Source organism: Meleagris gallopavo, chromosome 4 (assembly GCF_905368555.1).
Source record: "Meleagris gallopavo chromosome 4, MGAL_WU_HG_1.1, whole genome shotgun sequence".
Classification (NCBI taxonomy): Eukaryota; Metazoa; Chordata; class Aves; order Galliformes; family Phasianidae; genus Meleagris; species Meleagris gallopavo.
The window spans coordinates 1,486,202-1,504,105 of NC_139407.1; the positions used below are offsets into that span (position 1 = coordinate 1,486,202).

Genomic DNA, 17,904 nt, shown 5'->3' on the forward strand with positions numbered 1-17,904 from the left:
AAGTTGGTTTTCCTTGTACTCAGGAAGTAGGGGAAGCTGTATTATCACTACATTGAGCACATGGTCTGTGGTAGCAGCTAATTCTGCTTCTTTCAGGTATATCCAAGTAGGAAAAGTCATTATTTCAGCCTCTGTGCTGCCAAACTGCAAATTTGCCATGGCTTACTGTATGTTTTCTGCTTTTAAGAAATATGCTGAACTCTGTGGCCCTGTAAATATTTGAGAAATACTTGCATAATGAATTTAGAACTCCCCAGTAAGTCTTCTGTAGACCTATGCAGTTCTGTGATTATAGTTGATTTTCATTTTTCCAGACTTGTAGTGGGATTTTTTTAATTATTATTTATTTGTTTGTTCATTTATTTATTTATTTATTTGTGGCTGTGGTGGCATTGGCAATTATGTTTAAAAACATCATCAAGGCTGGTGACTGCAACAGCAGCCAGCTGATTACCCTTGGTAGATGTTAATGCAGAGCCACTGAACTTTATAAATGCAGCTGCATGAAAGAACCTCTCTCTGTCAACTCGCGTAAGACAATATTAAATACAACATATTAAAAAACAGATCTGTCATTCTTTCTTCTCTCAATTTTTAGCTTTGTCTGGTTTTTATCAAGGATTAGCAAAATATGAATCTGGAAGGTATTGAATATTCTCAGAATTTCTCTGGAATTTATAAAGCTTACATAAAATTATAATTTTTCTTTGGCAATCTTTGGTTTTAACTCAAAAGTAAGATAAATATTTACTTTAAATTGGTTGTCTGATGGAGTTTAATGGAAAAAGCAGAGTACAAATCTTGCTTTGGATCAGCTAACATAGGCATCCTGAATATTCCTCAACAGTTGTCTGCTTGCCTTCTTTTTTTGCGAATTTTGCCTCGTTCCAGACTGGATATTGCATATTCTTTGGACTATTTTGAACTCATTTAGAAACAATTGATTATTAAAAAATAAGATCAATATTGGCCCCATTTTTTATTTTTTCTGATGTTACGTTTTTAGAACGCCTGTGAATTAGCACTTATAGTAGATTTTTACTTCTATTCCTTTCTATAATAGCGCTTTTGTGAAAATTCCAAATATTTCTTTCATCATTATCCTCTGCAATCAGGCTGTTAGAAAATAGGCAGCATTCGTAGTAAACTACTTCAGGTAAAGATTGAACATATGAATTAAAAATATTGCATGTGACCCTAAAGAGCTGTAGTAGAAACAGCACTTTAGTACAGTGTCTGACAATGTTAGTTTTCTTATCCGAACAGCTCTTCGAGCTCAGCATGTAACTACAAGTCTGAGTAAATTCTTAGTTTAGATGTGTGAGGTCACTGGAAAGGAACGCCTGCATTTATTTGTACTGAAACAAAGCTAAATACATAAATGGATAAGTTTTGCATCTTCCCTCATTAGCATCACGTTAAGTAGACCTCACAGAATCAGAACAAATGGGGAAAAGGAAAGCTCTTTCCCTTCTAAGAAATATAAAAATAGAATCTGCAGGAAGAAACTGGGTTTCTGGTAGAAGATGTAGTGTAGTTGTGCTGACTTGTTGCTGGTGAAAAAAAAAACAGGGAGCACAGAGTTGGGCAGGGGGCATAGTAAGTGTTTTCTGCTTTCTAATCTGCCTTAAAATTAGGGTTATCCAGAGGGAGCAGGGCACAACACTGTACCAGAACTGTTCATCTTCATTCACCATCAGAAAAGTCAAGTCAGACACGTTTGTTTGGAGGAGATCTGTCCAACTGGGTGGTTAAGTTTCGAGGACACTTAAATGCTTTCCCTCATTTCTTAGAGGGAAGGAAAGTATTTTTACACTGATAAAAATTTAAGCTTGAAAGGTTTGGATTTTGGTTTTGTAGAAATGTGAAACCTAGTTCCAATTTTGTGGGAATATATATAGTTGCTCTAATTTTGCTGCAATTATTTTCTCTCTGTGTAAATGATTTTATATAATACGACAACTTGAGATTCCAGAGTTCTATCTCACAAGTGTAGAAATGTATCAATATCATTTGACAAAGGTTGGATACAGGCGAGTATATAATCTAGCTACTGATCTGTGCTTACTTCAGTTCTGCTGGTAATATAGGTAAGTACGTAGATATCCATGCAGCTGTAGTGTTGTGCCATTAAATGAGCATCATATCCCATAGCAACAATGGGATATGAAATAATGACTTGATAGCTTACCATCCACCCTAAAGGTACTGGAGGAAATAATACAGTCTAAAGAACTGCTCTGATAGGTTTTGTAGAATTATAGAATCCTTAGAGTTGGAAGGGACCTTTAAAGGTCATCTAGTCCAACTCCCCTGGGACCTGCACAGCTAGATCAGGTTGCCCAGGGCCTGATGCAGCCTCATCTCTAGGGATGGGGAACAAGAGTTTCTAGGCAGCCTGTTTCAGTGCCTCAATTCCCTCACTGTAGAAAGTTTTTTTTTTTTCCTTATGTCCAACCTATATCTACCCTCTTTAAGGCTGAAGGCATTTCTCCTTGTTCTGTCACCACAGATACTGCTAAGAGTCTGTTCCTTCTTCCCCTTATGAGGACACAGGATTTTTCTGCTTTAAGTAACCTGCAGGACACCAAGGTAACCTATATTTAAGACAACGACAACAAACAAAAAACAAACAACAAAAAAACAGCCTGTATATAATGCCAGGTCTCTTGGACATTGGGAACTCAGAATTAAGAAATGCCAAAACTACGGCATGTGTCTGTGCATGGAGGATGAAGACTTTACAACTACATTTGTGTATAGAGGATACTGTCTAAAGTTACATAAGAATGAAGTACCAGGGTTAGTCTTAAGGTCATGCACAGGGTGAAAGATGTGCTGCTTTCCTTTGTGCTTCTAAGTCTCAAGGTAGCACGAGCTGTGGGGTCAGAGTTCCTCTGTGGTTAGATGGCCTCTTGGAAGGGCAGAGGTTTTCCTGGAGGTCTGTGATACCTGTAGGGTAGAATCAGATCCCACGAGACAAAAGAAGGTGCCTAGCATGTTCTGAGGAGCTGAGCCTTGAGTTCTGTTTAAGGAACTGTTCGTAAGAGGGGAAACTCCATGTTCAGCCTGATACAGATTACATGGTAACATATACTCAAATCTCCTTGAAACACATCAGTTCAATTTCCTGCTTCTTTTGAAGTTTTGATTTTTGCGTGTTACTGCAGTCTGAGTCTACACTGGTGTCACTTGGCAAGGAAATAACAACCAAAATGTAAACTGCAAAAGTATATGAATGTTGAAAGTCTGAAACATAAATGTGAACTGTGCAGGAAGAAAAAGACATAGCACAATTCAAGCCTAGTTCTTAATCTGCATTGAGCCCTCCTTGAACTGCTCTGATTAGCTTGTCTATTTTTCACCAGCAAGACAGGATAAATAAATCCATGCATATTGGTGTGGGTTCCTGGGAGAAACTTCCTCAGGTGAAAGATACAGCTGGAAGCAGGCTTTACATTACTGACCAGCAGAATGGCTGATCAGTACAGGAACTCTGAAGCTGAGTTGCTTTTTTTCTTAGTAGACAGTACAATAGGGATTCTCTTTTCTATTGCTGTGCCATCTATTTTTTAATACTTTGTCAATGATTGATGTACAGCTGTCCTCTCAGCCCCTCATTTATTCCTACTGCTCTGTCAGCATTCATTTAAAAATGGTGTTCACCTGCTGATAACAAACTATCCAAAGTCTGCCAGCACAGTTGTAAGACTTTAAGCTAAGTATTCTTGCACAATTCAGTCCTTCCCTATTTTTATTTCATGCTTTTTATTTTCAATTACTCCTCACGCCTTCTTTTCTGGAGTGTTTTTTCTACACAGTGCTCAACCTGACTGTGGAAACTGAATCACTTGATGGAGACTATACACTAAATTCAGTTTTTTGGCATGGAAACATCAAGGATTAAAAGGGCACTATAAGGACTGTGCAGTAGAAGAAAGCTGAAGACAGCTTTTTACAGTCAGCAAACTTGGTAGTGAAGCTGGAGAAGATCCCCAAGGAGAATGTAAAAGTAACAGTGATGAGAAGCAAAGCAGAGAAGGAAGCTTATAGGAGAGGGAGGTACCCTTCATCAAAAAGATTTACTACAAAACAAAAAAGTGAAAACAAGAACAAGGACTGCAAGTATGAAGGGGAATTTGTTTGTCAATCTGCTATGCAATTCTGGGCTCATTTTTTTTCTTCACATGATGAATCTTTTCCACTCAATCAAGTTGAAAAATTGAGCATTTTTTAGAATTTAATTTACCAAATCTAACTTGTATTGGAGATTTCACAGCAGGTCTGAAATTGTTAATAGGATTTTCAAAATCGAATTTTTTTAAAGATTTTGTTTCAGAAAGGAGCATAGAAAAAAAGACAGCTTTTTAAGTGGTATCAGCTACAAGCACTTCTTAAAGACTCAGAATCTTCATTTAGAAAGTCTGTCATTGGTATTTTGAGTAAAGCATGGGTTCATCATCTATTATCACACTATTTTTGTCAGTTCATGCAATCGTAGGATCATCTGGTACGGATGGAACCCTTAAAAGTCATCTAGTCCAACTCCCCTGCAGTGAACAGGGACACCTACATCTACATCAGGTTATTTAAATTAAAAAACAACAACAACAACAACAACAAAAAACACCAAGAAACAACCCTATATCAAATCTAAGCCTCCCTCTCTCTTAGTTTGAAACCCCGTGTCCTGTTACAACAGACCTTGCTAAAGAGTCTGTGTCCTTCATCCTTATAGCTCCCCTTTAGATACTGAAAGGTTTGCTCTCAGGTCTCCCTGGATTTTTCTCCAGGCTGAACAGCCTCAGCTCTCTCAGCCTGTCCTCAATGGAGAAGTGTTCCATCCCTGGGATCATTTTTGTGGCCCTCTTCTGGGTGGACTCTAACAGGTCCACATCTCTCCTGTACTGAGGACTCCACATCTGGGCGCAGTACTCCAGGTGAGGTCTCACCAGCAAAGAGTAGGGGGGCAGGATCACCTCCTTCTACCTGCTGGCCACATTTCTTTGGATGCAGCCCAAGATATGGTTGGCTTACTGGGCTATGAGGCTCATGTCCAGCTTACCATCCACCAGAAGCCTCGAGTCCTTTTTGGCAGGGCTGTGCTCAATCCTTTCATCTCCTAGCTTGAAGGGACTGCTGTGACCCAAGTGTAAGATTGTGCACTTGGATTTATTAAACCTCCTGTATTTCTCCTGGGCCCACTGCTCAAACCTTTATGTCTTTCTGGATGGCATCCTGTGTGTTGACTGCATTTCACAGCTTGGTGTCATCAGTTAAACAATGTAACATCAATTCTACAGAGTAGAACTGGTACCAGTACCAGTATATATACTTGAGGACATGTCTCTGCAAGAAGGTAGAGGCTTATAAGGTAGATTCTACTTCTGTATACTGTTGCAATGGCCTCAGGTTGTACCAGAGAAGGTTAAGAGTGGGTGTCAGGAAGAAATTATCCACAGAAAAGGTGATCAAGCATTTGGATGGGCTGTCCAGGTAGGTGGTGGAGTCCCATGCCTGGAAGTGTTTTAAGAGGCGTGTGGATATTGCGCTTAGAGTCATGATTTAGCAGTGGACTTGTAGTATTAGGTGATGGTTGGAGCTGATGATCTTAATGATGTTTTCCAACGCAAATGCCTCTGTGATTCTATACGCCATTTCCTACAACCTGCAAGGCTGCCTTTTTCTGGAAAGAAAAGTAATAGAAGGAAAAGCCTAAATTTGTGTTTTTACAATTCCATGAGATATAAAATAAGAAGAATTTGGCTACTGCTAATAAAGTTAACTGTTAAATTTAAATAAGCTCTGTGATCTCTGCAGTCAATTTGCTCACGTGTCTCGTTCCCTCCCTGCAGCCTAGCTACCTATGCAGTCTTGCTCTGGACTGGTCTTTCTGTTGGAGCTGCAACTAACTACTCACAGTGAGTCTGGACATAGCAGGGAGTAGGATTTTGAGTTGTGATGGTGTTTGTTTCTAAACGTCCTTTGCTTTCCATTTTGTAGAGTGCCCTTTGCTTCTGGAATGGATTAGAACTGTAGTACTTGGCTGCTGAATGTGTATCCAAAGGAATTTGCTGGTAACGGTTCTTGAAATCTGTTAATTGAAAATAATAACGGATAACGATGAATCCAGGAAGGTGAGAGATTTTTGAAGTTTGTTATTGTGTAGGAAAGCAGTGAGAGATTTAGCATAAACTGAAACACTTAGGGAGAAGCCTTAAAAGCAGAGTTCACCTTAAAATTTATGCCTTCATCCGCACACAGGAATAAGAAATTGATGTATAGCACCAGGCTTACGCACTTAGTGATTTAGTCCTATCTGAAGTCTGTTTCATGTGGCTCAGTCATGGTGACCTAATGCTTAGTCCTTCTGTTTCTCAAAGTACATTGCAAATCTGCAGAGGAACAGTTGTTTAGAAAAAATAAATATATGGACGTCTGGAAAATCATTTTATTCTGTACTTAATATATACAAAATCATCAGATGAAAGGCTTTTAAGTCATAAATATTAAAGATTATACTACTTTTATCTGTTTAAAAATGAAAGCAACCAAGTAATCTGTTGCTATGCAACATCATGCAAGTAAGTTAAGAACTGGCAAAAGTAATTAATACAAAAGATGTGACTAAGTATGCTATGTATGAGGCCTGTCCCAAACCACTTCAACTATCATAAAATAAATTTAACAGTGGAATTGATTATTTAATGCATGTTTGGGCAATGCTTAATAATTGACCCTGGAAATTCCTTTTGCTAATGAGTGTTATGCCAGGGGATGTAGTTGTCTCTTTATTTTATTATCTCCTGTGCTTCAGGACATAATGAATGCACCTAGGTAATGCCGACAAATCAGATTATTCAACTGCTAAGTAAGCTCTCTTTGTGATCCCTTCTTCTCTGTTATGGCTACATGATCACAGTATGTCTAATTTGAGATCTTACATCTGTAAACAAATGAAAGGCAAATATGAGAGGGGAAATATTGCAGTCTAAAACGATACAGCCCAGAGGCAAGGGAAATAAGCATGGGATAAAGCAGGCTCTACAATACAAAGCCACTAATGATAATTGTTTCTGTACAAACAGCAGAAGGATGATGTGGGTTGATAGAGGGATCGCAAGGTAACTGTGGAGGCAGCTGCTTAATCGTTGTTAAATGGATTGAAGAGTCTAAGGTACAGAAGGGTTTGAATACTTTCAATAGCTTTTTTTTTTTAATATATTTTTTTAAGGTAATAGGAGTAAGAAGGTTACTATCCAAGTAAAATACTCCTACCATATGTGTAGAATAAAGAGAGAAAAAGGGATTTTTATGGTTTCCCATTTAAAAACAGTATTACAGATTAGACTACCAGAGTTCTTACACTGACTGTAAATGCTTGGCACAAAGCACAGCTAACTGAATAACTATCAGAACATAATTTCAGGATGTGCTATTAATTGTGAATAAGTACAAAGTATGCCTGAGGGCAGCTCAAAACTCATTTCTCACTAGTATTAATAAGAGCTTACAGAAATATAGTAATACAAACATCAACTAGAGAAAAAAAAGAAAAGAAAAAAAAGAAAGGCAGTTTCCTAGGATAGGATGATTTTGAAGGAATTAGTACTGGAAATGCAGTGCTTCCTCTTTTCCCTTCCTCCTCCTGTTTGGCTGGTAACATCAAGTTCCAGGGTACTCTCTGTCAGCCCAGTGAAAACTTTATCTTGTGAGTCTTGTAGTCAACTAATGTGGTAGATGAACTTGGGATCTCTATCTCATATTCCTATGATTATACTGTTTATACATTAGTTATATACTGCCCAACTACAAATGACTTGCAGTTATAAGATCTTATGCAAGGTCAGCACCGGGAGGAGGAGTGAGAAGTGATATTAAACTGGAAGAGGAGAAGCTTCATCACTTCATTCATATTATCATGTCTGAACATCCAGACCTTTGTGCAGTTGGAAAAAAAACAAAAACAACAAAGGGTAAAAAAATTAAACAATGCCAGATGAAGTAATCCCTTCAGTTGCCTCAGTACAAAGGTACATACCTTAAGAGGCAACAAGCTATGATAGAGAACATCAGCAACTGCTGGGAAAATGATCCTCTGTGGAAGTTCAGCCTGGAGAAAAGAAGGCTGCGGGGTGACCACATTGCAGCCTTTCAGTACCTAAAGGGAGCCTACAAACAGGAGGGGAATCAACTCTTTGAAAGGGGAGATAACAGCAGGACAAGGGGAAATTATTTTAAGTTGAAGAAAGGAAGATTGAGGTTGGATGTCAGGGGGAAGTTCTTTACTGAGAGAGTGGTGAGGTGATGGAACAGCTGCCCAGAGAGGCTGTGGATGCCCCGTCCTGGAGGTGTTCAAGGCCAGGTTGGATGGGCCCTGGGCAGCCTGGGCTGGTATTAAATGTGGAGGTTGGTGGCCCTGCGTGTGGCAGGGGGTTGGAGATTCATCATCCTTGAGGTCCCTTCCAACTCTGGCCATTCTGTGATTCAGATGTAGAACCTGCATCCCAGTAAAAGAGGTTATCTATGTTCTTGGATACTTGACTCTTTAAAAACAAAAGTTAGGGTGCCAATGCAGAGCTGATTAGGAAAATGAGAATACCCTCTCTGAGATAAATTACCATATCTCATAGCAGCTTTAATGTGAACTTCAGGACCATGTTTGTAACAAGTAATCCTTTCTTCATTTGCGTGGCTATACGCATCTACACAGATTTCTTCAGTGCAGAACATTTTCCTGCCAGGGTGGTGTTGCATGAAGTAGGTGGCTGAGTGGAATAGGTAATTGTTTATACACATCTTTTCTTACAGCGCTGCAAAAGCACAATAGAAAGAAACTGAAGTGTCACTTTGCTTTGGTTACTGATCTGCTCAACAACTGCCTCAGACTGTCTGTAGAAGATGCCCTTAAGCATTACACAAAAGATGCAAAGCAGTGGTAGAGACTAAATGATTAAAAATAGCAGGATTAAAGCTCTGTGGGGCTATGAACGTGAGGATGGCTGTAGTGTCAGTATTTGAGAGACACTTTCAGCAACAACCACCAGGAAAGAGCACTAAGCTGTATGAAACTGGGTGCTATGAGTAATCATACAATTAGCTTTGTACATAAGAAAGAACAGGGATGATTTTGCCACTTTGAGGCTATTTGCACCTCATTTGCACATCTTTGTGGTTGTTTTATTGTGAACTGAATTAACTTTTTTTCCTCAAGTAACTAACATTACAGTAGGACAGTAGAACAGTATATGTAATTGAATACTGTAGTAGGCAGCATGAGTAATTAACTGACTTAGGCTGGCAGTGAGTCTATGTATGTGCTATGATCCCACTATTTAATACGGATGTAGGAGCATGTTCGCGTTTTCTGTGGGCAGTTGTCTGCAGCAAAAAGGAGAGTGTGAGGTGCTTCCATAGCACCAACATTTTGAACTGCCACAGTCAAATCTGTCTGAGACCTAGGTCTCATAAAAAATTACTCTTTCACTCTCCAGCTGTTTCTTTATAGCAGTATTAGTGCTGAGAAAGTCATTTGATACCTTAATCTTTTTTCTCCCTGTGCTTATGCCTAAAAACAGCTGAAATTCTATATAGCCCTCCACATCTAAAAAAAATAAGAGATTAAAATTGTCTTGCTAATTCTAACATTAACTTTTTTGCATACATTAGTTTGCTTAATATCTTCTAATCTGAATACAAAAAGTATTGTTCAAATGGAAGAAAAAGTTTTGGGCCATATTTTAGGCACTTCAGGCTTCTTCCCTGCTGAACTAAAGAGGAATTCTATAGTTGCCTGTAAAAGAAACAGGACTAGATTTTTAAATCGTCCTACAAAGCATTGAGGCTCTATTAAAGAAATGTACTTTCACAAAGGAGTTGAAGAAAAAACTGCCAGTCTAACTTATTCCATATAACCAAGAGGGTGATTAAATGTTCCAAATATGCAGAAGTCAAATATCCCATTTCTCCTTTAAAATCTTTTCCTTTTATAGGCTGTGGGTTATACTCCCTGCTTTGAAAACCTGTGCTGTTTAGGAACAAGAACTTATTTACAGTTTTAAAAACTTGCAACTAATCTTGGATGAATAGTCTAAATTACCCTTTGGCAGAGAAGTTGTAATTTCGAAGCCAACACACAACTGCATTTTGCATTAGTTCAGCAATATTGGGTACTTTGAGGGGTTAAGAATGAAATATTTTCCATGATTCATATCTCTTCTAGCTTGAAAAGTCAACAACTCGATTTCAATGTAGCCAAAAGAGGTTTTCAGTCCAAAATATCTCATTGCTTGCAATTAATTTGGGTTCTTGCAGCTAGAGTTTTGTATCACAATGCATTAATGCATGAAAGCAGCTGCACGATGAGTAGTGCCACATGTTTAAACTAAAAATAATCTGTGTACATTGTTGCTGCACAAACAGTTGTACATTTTGGTAACTGAAGATAATCTGTTTGTTAAAAGAGGAGAGATGTAGATGACAGAATCAGATGCGTAGTGGTAGAAATGTAAGGATAACACTTGTGTGTGCCTCCTCACCCACCTTCCCATGGCTGGCCTGTTCTGTCTTGGCTAGGATACTGAACACATGGAAACTGCAACTAAATTTTTTTGTGGTAAATGCAATCAAGCAAATGGAAACAACTTACATTTCCCTGAAACAAGGAGTTCAGAACATAGACAACTGACATGGAACTTTGGTGGGGTTGGGGGAAGAAGCTCTGCTAGTTTACAATTAATTCTGTCTTGCAGACATATCAATGGAAGAGGAAAAAAAGGCAACTGAACATTGTATGCTTTCCAACTTGCTAAGCTCCAAATCTTTCTTCCATTTAGAGACCAGTGTTTTGTGGCCCTGCTCAATAGTCAGTGCCTTTCAGGACAAGAAAACTCTAGAAAAATTAATTCTGATCCTCATCTTGCTGAGGCACATGCAATCTTTGGGTCTCAAAAGCCCTCACTTCTACTTCCTGCTTTGCACCCTCGGCTCTAGCTTACTTTAGGACTGAAAGCATACACAGGAAAGCTTAAAGACTGCTTTTTTTTTCTTTTTCTTTTTTTTTTTTTTTTCTCCCTCCTTCATTTGTTCTACATCTAAAACCGGTTCTGGCCTACATTACTTACCATGTACATTATTGACTGTGCAGTGCAGTGCACTAGAGCCTGGGTCTTGCTTATGCTGGAAATCCTGGAGTCTGGCTTTTCAGCACATACGCAGCCATGTTTCCAGTCAAGCAGCTTAAATTAATTGTTAATTTACCACTTGAAATGACGAGGCTCCATTCCTGCAGGTAAGTCTGATCTCATTTGCCAGGTTCCATGTGATGGTTGATTAGTAAGTGAAACCTGTACAGTATGTGCCCCATCTGGACATAGTAACAGAATGGTAATACGGTTGAAAGTTGAAGAAGTAGGAGATCATTTCAAATGGATTATCATCGTGGATCTGTTTATAAACTAGATGGTTGTAGCCATTTACCTGTCATTAGGTAAAACTTCTAATTATGTTTTCAATAGTTGTCTGCTCTTAGATCTTAGAGATTTAGTAAAGTGCTTAGCTCCCTGTTAAAAAGAAGATAAGAGAGGGAATTTTTCAGTCCAGAGCATTAGATTTAAAGAAATTGAGCTGTGATTATAGAAAATGGCTGCTTTATCATCTGTTCCTTGTCAAAGGGGCAATGTAAAAGGATATATGCTTACTATTCAGGATTATAGACGAAAATGCTAAGAGTGAAGAGAACTCCTAAGAGTGAAGAATTTAACTACCGACTGATTATTTGAGCTAAAAAGAGTTGGTGGTATTTGAGTACTTTTTTTCCTCCTTATTTCAAACAGTTTTTGTGCCTTTGTCCTTTTACATTTATTTACTTACTGGGAGAGAAGACAGTACTACGTGCCCCTCTAATGTACAATACCTTACACACTATGCTGGCAGATAAGTAGATGCAACTCTGGCATCTCATCTGTGCACTCTTGATTTCTAATGACAGTTAAAAAAAGTGCTAATTTTTTTTTTTTTTGTTCCTACTTTGGCCAAGATCATCTTGCTTATATGTTCTTTGAGCCAGGATTTTCAGTAACAATAGTACGAAGATATATAATCCTTAACCTTGCATTTTAACCAGTAAGCTCATTTGTTTTTCTTTATATGCACTATTTGGAAATGCTGTTGTTTGTTCAAACATCCTCCCTTTTCCAGAGTTGTGCCATAGGTGTGCATGTGTGTGTAAAGAAAAAGACCAGAATAAAAAGAGCTGTTGTAAAGTGATGCTAGAGAGGGAAAAAAAAAAAAAAAAGAAAAGACATGGTAATCTCATGTAGTACTGAAGATTTGAGTACTGACTCTCTTTACCAGTGATGTTCTTTTCAGACTGATTTTAATGCACTGTTTGACATATATAAACTCTCCGGTTTCTCCAACTTTTATTTATTTAGGTGAGGCTTAAAGACAGCATCCCAGTACCTAAGATTTCATCCTTAAACTCATTTTTCTTTCCCACAGTTGCATCATGCAATATTAAATACAGGTTATTCAACAATATGAGAATGGTACCTTACATTCTTAAAAGACATCTAAGTTATAATCCATTGACAACTACCACTTATGCTTCAGTGCATAACTTTAGACCTCTGTACAGCATGGGTAACTGAAATGAAATCCAAACCTTTAGTTTTCAAGACAATAACCTACTATAGGCAGTTAATGGGCTGTCCTTGTTATTTCTGTGCATCTAATCCTTCTGTTCTCTTAGGCTTGGGTGTCTCTTTTTCACAACCTAGAATGCTCTCTGCTTATCCTCTAAATTATTTCTGAAGGGAGAATTAAAGTCTGTTCTTTAACTGTGTTTTGCCTAGGCTGCCAGTCCAGCAGGTGGGTAAATCTCTTACTAAGCTTGAAGAGTGATGGAGACAAAAAGCCACAAGCAGTCCTGGAAAATGGGAACTCTGCCCCTTTGTCTGCTGCGAAGCTGCATCAGTCTGCAGGGTGCAAAAAATGCATTGTTCAGTAAACCCAGGGAAAACCATAAGAAGGTATGTGACGATTTACTATCTTAGTTGTTGTCATCTGTCTGGGATGAGGAATAGCTGCCTCTGATTCTCATATCCCAAACTATGTCAGTACTTCATTTTAAAGAGCGGCTGAAGCAATGTATTTACTGTTGGGAGCAGGAATTGAAAACAAGATCTTACACTATATTACCATTCCTGGATGACAAGTCAGTGTTTCATTGCTGTTTCTCAGGCTCTGTGCATCTAACATTCCCTGCTACACAGACAGTCCCCAAAAGCAGAAACAGAATACCATCCCCATCCTGATTTTTGCACGACACTGTCTGTGATCTGTTCACAGGCACAGGTTAAACTTTCAGGGTGTTAGGCTCAGGTTGTTTATGAAACCCAAGTCACATCATCTGCGGATGAATCAAGACAGTTTGCAGCTCAGTATATCACTGCTTTCAGCAGTGCTCAATAATGGAATGTGTTTAGGCGTTCATTTCAGCCTTGCTAATAAACATACAGGTGTGTGTTGACTCCTGGTGCTTAAAAACAGTAGTAAGATTAGTTGCTGTTTTTACATCTCTGCTGTTTTTACTGCTTTGAACTTCAGTGTCTGTCTTATATGTAATTTGTAATTTACCATCTGCTCTGTTTCTTTCCCTTTTCTCCTGTACTGGAAAAGGCAGTCCTTAGCAAAATGAGTTGCATCTGGAAGCATTCAAAGGCCAAAATTCAGTCAAAAACCTTTGAAGGGGAGGTCTAAGAACTGCAGCATTTCAGATTCCAGATAAAGTTTTGGAAAATTTCAGTTTAGGATTCCATTTCATTCTCGCATTAGACATCTAAATCTTGTTGTTCACTTTTACTTTGAACAAGCAAATATATATATATATATGTTTATTTATATATGTATATAAAGTATTTTCATTCAAGTTTTCAATCCAAATTTCTGCTATTGCATTTACCTGTGAAATTGAATGCATTTTTTAACAATGTAAATAAAGTCCTTAGGAATAAAAAGAAATGCCTTCTTAGATAAAGACTCAGCATGCTATAAACCAAGGTTAGCTCCAAAAGGCCTTAGTAGCTATCATTTCAAGGGCACAAATATCTTCAAGACTCCATCTCAGCTGCTATTTTGTTTCCTTTTTCAGCTTAGCCTAGAATAGTGATTATTGCAAACTGGTAGTGTCTAATGAGTGAGTATGATAAAAATAACTTTCTAGACTTGATAAAGAAAAATAAACAAAGTGGCTTTGAGTGGTACAAGAAATACTTTTTTGTTTTTCAATTGTACTTATAAGTGCACAATTGCTTCTTGGTGTGTTAATAGTGAGCCTATTGAATCTACACGCTGCAATGCTGGTGACTTTGTGTGTTTGAAAATTGTTTAGGGATGGATATCTTGTCCGGTTGAGATAAGGCAGAGATGTGTTCCCCACACAAGTAGATGTGTTGGCTATCTGCAGGCCAACTCCACTGTGGAAGTATAAGAAATACTAAGTTATAATATAAATACATTTATAGCTGTATTATCAAATATCAAATACTTTTTGCATATGAACATAGTTAGCATGCATCACCTGCTAGTCATTTTTCTATTTAAAAAAAGAGAACCAAAAGGAGAACTTGCAGCTTTCTGTTTCTCAGCATTTTGTATAGCATCTTGTTTGGGCTGACACTGTGCATTCAGTTCCCAAGAGCAAACTTTATATGCATGTATTAAAGGCAGTTTCAACTCACAGCAATTCAGTACTTTTTTTCTTAAATTTAGTTGATTTTGTATTTGTGATCTTTGCTAATGTACCAGGAAAATATTTGTAAGAGCACAGGCATAAAGAACTACAAAATCATTCTTTGCCCATTGTATTATCTTGCAATATATGGTAACATGCTCAATATTCACTTGGCCCAGAATTTGAACTCTTAAGAGATCCACTCTAGAGTTAAGGTGAGACTCCTTAACCTATGGGTGTGGGTAACCTGAGCTCTAACAGAGTACCTGTTTATTTTCATTAATTGTTACTGTTATTTTCAAAGACAGAACATCTGAGGGATGAAGTGAGCAGTTGTGATTCCAAAGCCACAAAAAACGAAAGAACTGGATGATCAGAGAGAGAAAACTGTGAGTACAGCCCAGCATCCTGTGCCAAAAGAAAGCACTTCAAGCACATTGAAGTGCACTGCAAGCTCCTGGGGGGGATTAGAACAAGTGGTACTGGAACAAGAGAGACAAACAATGCACATATCAAAGTAAGTAGTTACACTGTGTACTGGAAGTATTAAAATACAGCACAAAGAATAAGAAATGGAAGACAGTTTAAACCACTGTTGTCAGCATCAAAAATGCCTACTTTTGTGAAGTGCATTTCAGGAAAGTGGGAGAGAAAAGAATATAGAAAGCAGTGTATGCAGGGAAAGATGAAGGAGGGTGAAGTTTGGGGTTAAAAGGTTCCAAAGTTTTTAAACCAAGTGTTTATTAAATAATGGAACACTGTGTGATTCACATACAAATAGGAGCTGAGCTTTTACTACACTTAGATAAGGCATGCTTAAATAAATAAATAAATAAATAGTGTCGCTGGCCATCTAGAAATGCTACTTGGGGCTATGAATTTGAACAAGTAGTAGGAAAAACAAGAAATCTAAAGCATGAGCAAGTGTGACACAAGGACTGTGTCAAAAGGGTAGCAGGATAAAGCAACTGTTAGTTCCCCTTTGGATTTGGAACAGTAGTTTGAAGTAGTAAAATGAAGTAGATAGCTAGATAGTCTTATTAAAATAGCAACAATAAATGTCCCTTTCCCAAGCAAGGCCAAGTAATGATACTGATTTGGACTCAACAGCAGGAGCTGGAAAAGAATCTTTTTCCTTGTTTGGCTAGCTTTCCCCATTTAAGTACTTTAAACATTGCTGGGCTTTTTTTTTTTTTTTTTTTTTTTTTTCCCATGCCTAGGGAAGCCAATGTGGAGAGAAGGGTCCTGCTCTATGCATTACAGAGTGCACAGTAACTTACGGTTCAAGATGTGCCAGTACCATAAGATTTTGGAGAAAATCCTATATAAAACTTTTCCTACACTCAGGAGACTTATTACTAGCTTCCTTATCAAATCCCATCTCAGTAATGGGCCACACAGGGAATGTAATCTCTATGACTGTTGGGCAGTGGAACCTAGACAAGATACTTTACAAAATGAAGTTTTCAGACAATTGTGCAGATATTGTGTTTGAGCACCAGTAAGTTAAATAACTGATACACAACGTCAGTTTTTATAGCATTTCAGCCTGTATAAGAAAAAAAGTCACTCTAGGAGAAAACAACTTCTGCAAAAAGAAACTTGTTAATCTTTCGAAAAGCAGTAAATGGCAGAATGGCAGACATTTCTGACGTGTTGGTGGTGGGGAGGGAGGAAAAGAGTCTAGGGACAGGAAGGCTATCTAGCTACTATGCTAAGCCTTTTAGAATGTGACTATTTTATTATGAGTTGAGGCATACAGGCTGCTGTCAACTGCTTGTCTTCAAACTTTCAGTGAGCACCTATTCTTCAATTATTATTTTTTTACTCCCAGCTTTGTTGACGTCATTTGTCTTTCCTTTGTTGCTGTTCTTCACTCACTTAGGTACTTTCCCTTACTTGCAGCATTAGACATTCAGTGCTGTGCCACTTCTTTCTCAATGTACGAGCTGTTAAGAAAAGAATGAAGTGTATGCTGACTAAGCCCTTTTTTCTTTTTTGAAAGGAAGTGAGGCAGAGCTGTGAAATCTGAAAAAGAGCAAAGGAGTGAGATCCTCTGTCCAGTTGTTAGCTGCCTAGAGAGTGAGTACGAAATGAAATGAACTAGCTAATTCTCAGACGTGAATACATTTGCCAAATCACTGGCTCTGGGAATATTGCTTAGGGCTTGTCCATACAGCATCACTGTGCAGTTTGTGATTGATCTCAGTGATGATACTCAGTGGTGTGACTGTTTACCCTAACCAATACATACAGAGATGATGTGGCAGACACTTACTTCTAAGTTTAGCAAAACAATTGGGAACAAGTGCAGGTTTTACAAAGAACTACTCAAGTAGTTCTTCCCTGAGAAAATTTATTCCTGTCTTTTTACTACAGTAGGATGGTAAATAAGCTAATGCAATTTCTGAGCCTTTTGCCACCTCATCTGTAAACAATAATTCTCTTTCAAATCACCCGTAACTGTTTTAAATGAAAACAAATACCAAAAATTGGAGATGGCCTGTAGTGATTTTTGTTTGGTTTGGTTTGGTTTTGGGTTTTTTTTTTGTTGTTTGTTTGTTGCATGTTTTTTTTAAAAAAGGTCATCTTTTGTGTTTCAGCAGTATGTAATTAATATATAGAACACCACCAAAAAAGGCAACCAGGAAAGTCCAAAGTTAACTACACTGCTAGGATTCCTACTGACCCAAATTCTTATAAGATTCATCACACACAGGACAAATATAAGTAGCCATATCTGGTAAGAACATTGTATTTATAGTATAGATAAGTTTATCCTAGATCTGGAGTTCTGTTTCCACTTAGCGTGCTCTACAAACCTAGGAAAAAAAAATAAACAGGTCCGAGTTAGCATGAAAAGAAAGAAGTTACTTAGCAGGAATGAAGACTGCCCATAATCACATCAGAACTGAGCCACTTAAATGAAACATTTTAACTTCCAATTAGTGCATTCGGTGAGGAGAACAGCCTGGCTTTCTCTATCAAGATAAGAACCTCTTACATTACCTAAGCGTGCTTCATGACAGGTGTAGAGCAAGGACATAGGAAAATAATTAGACTGTGGGAAAAGAATGACCTCCCTCAAGGAGAATGCAAATAAAGTACAAATGTCTATAATCACTCAGAAACCAGTAACATAAATAAGACATATGAGACAATTAGAATTG

General features: G+C 38.0%; 1 long non-coding RNA gene across 1 annotated transcript in view; it reads left to right on the forward strand.

The window, feature by feature from the left end:
* The window catches only part of LOC146544393 (uncharacterized), an 80,567-nt gene extending 65,053 nt beyond the window's left edge, over positions 1-15,514 (forward strand). Inside the window, exons 2-3 of the long non-coding RNA XR_014882803.1 lie at positions 12,855-13,031; positions 15,039-15,514. This is a non-coding gene — a long non-coding RNA (uncharacterized LOC146544393). The remainder of the gene's footprint in view (positions 1-12,854; positions 13,032-15,038) is intronic.
* Positions 15,515-17,904: the final 2,390 nt, after the last annotated feature.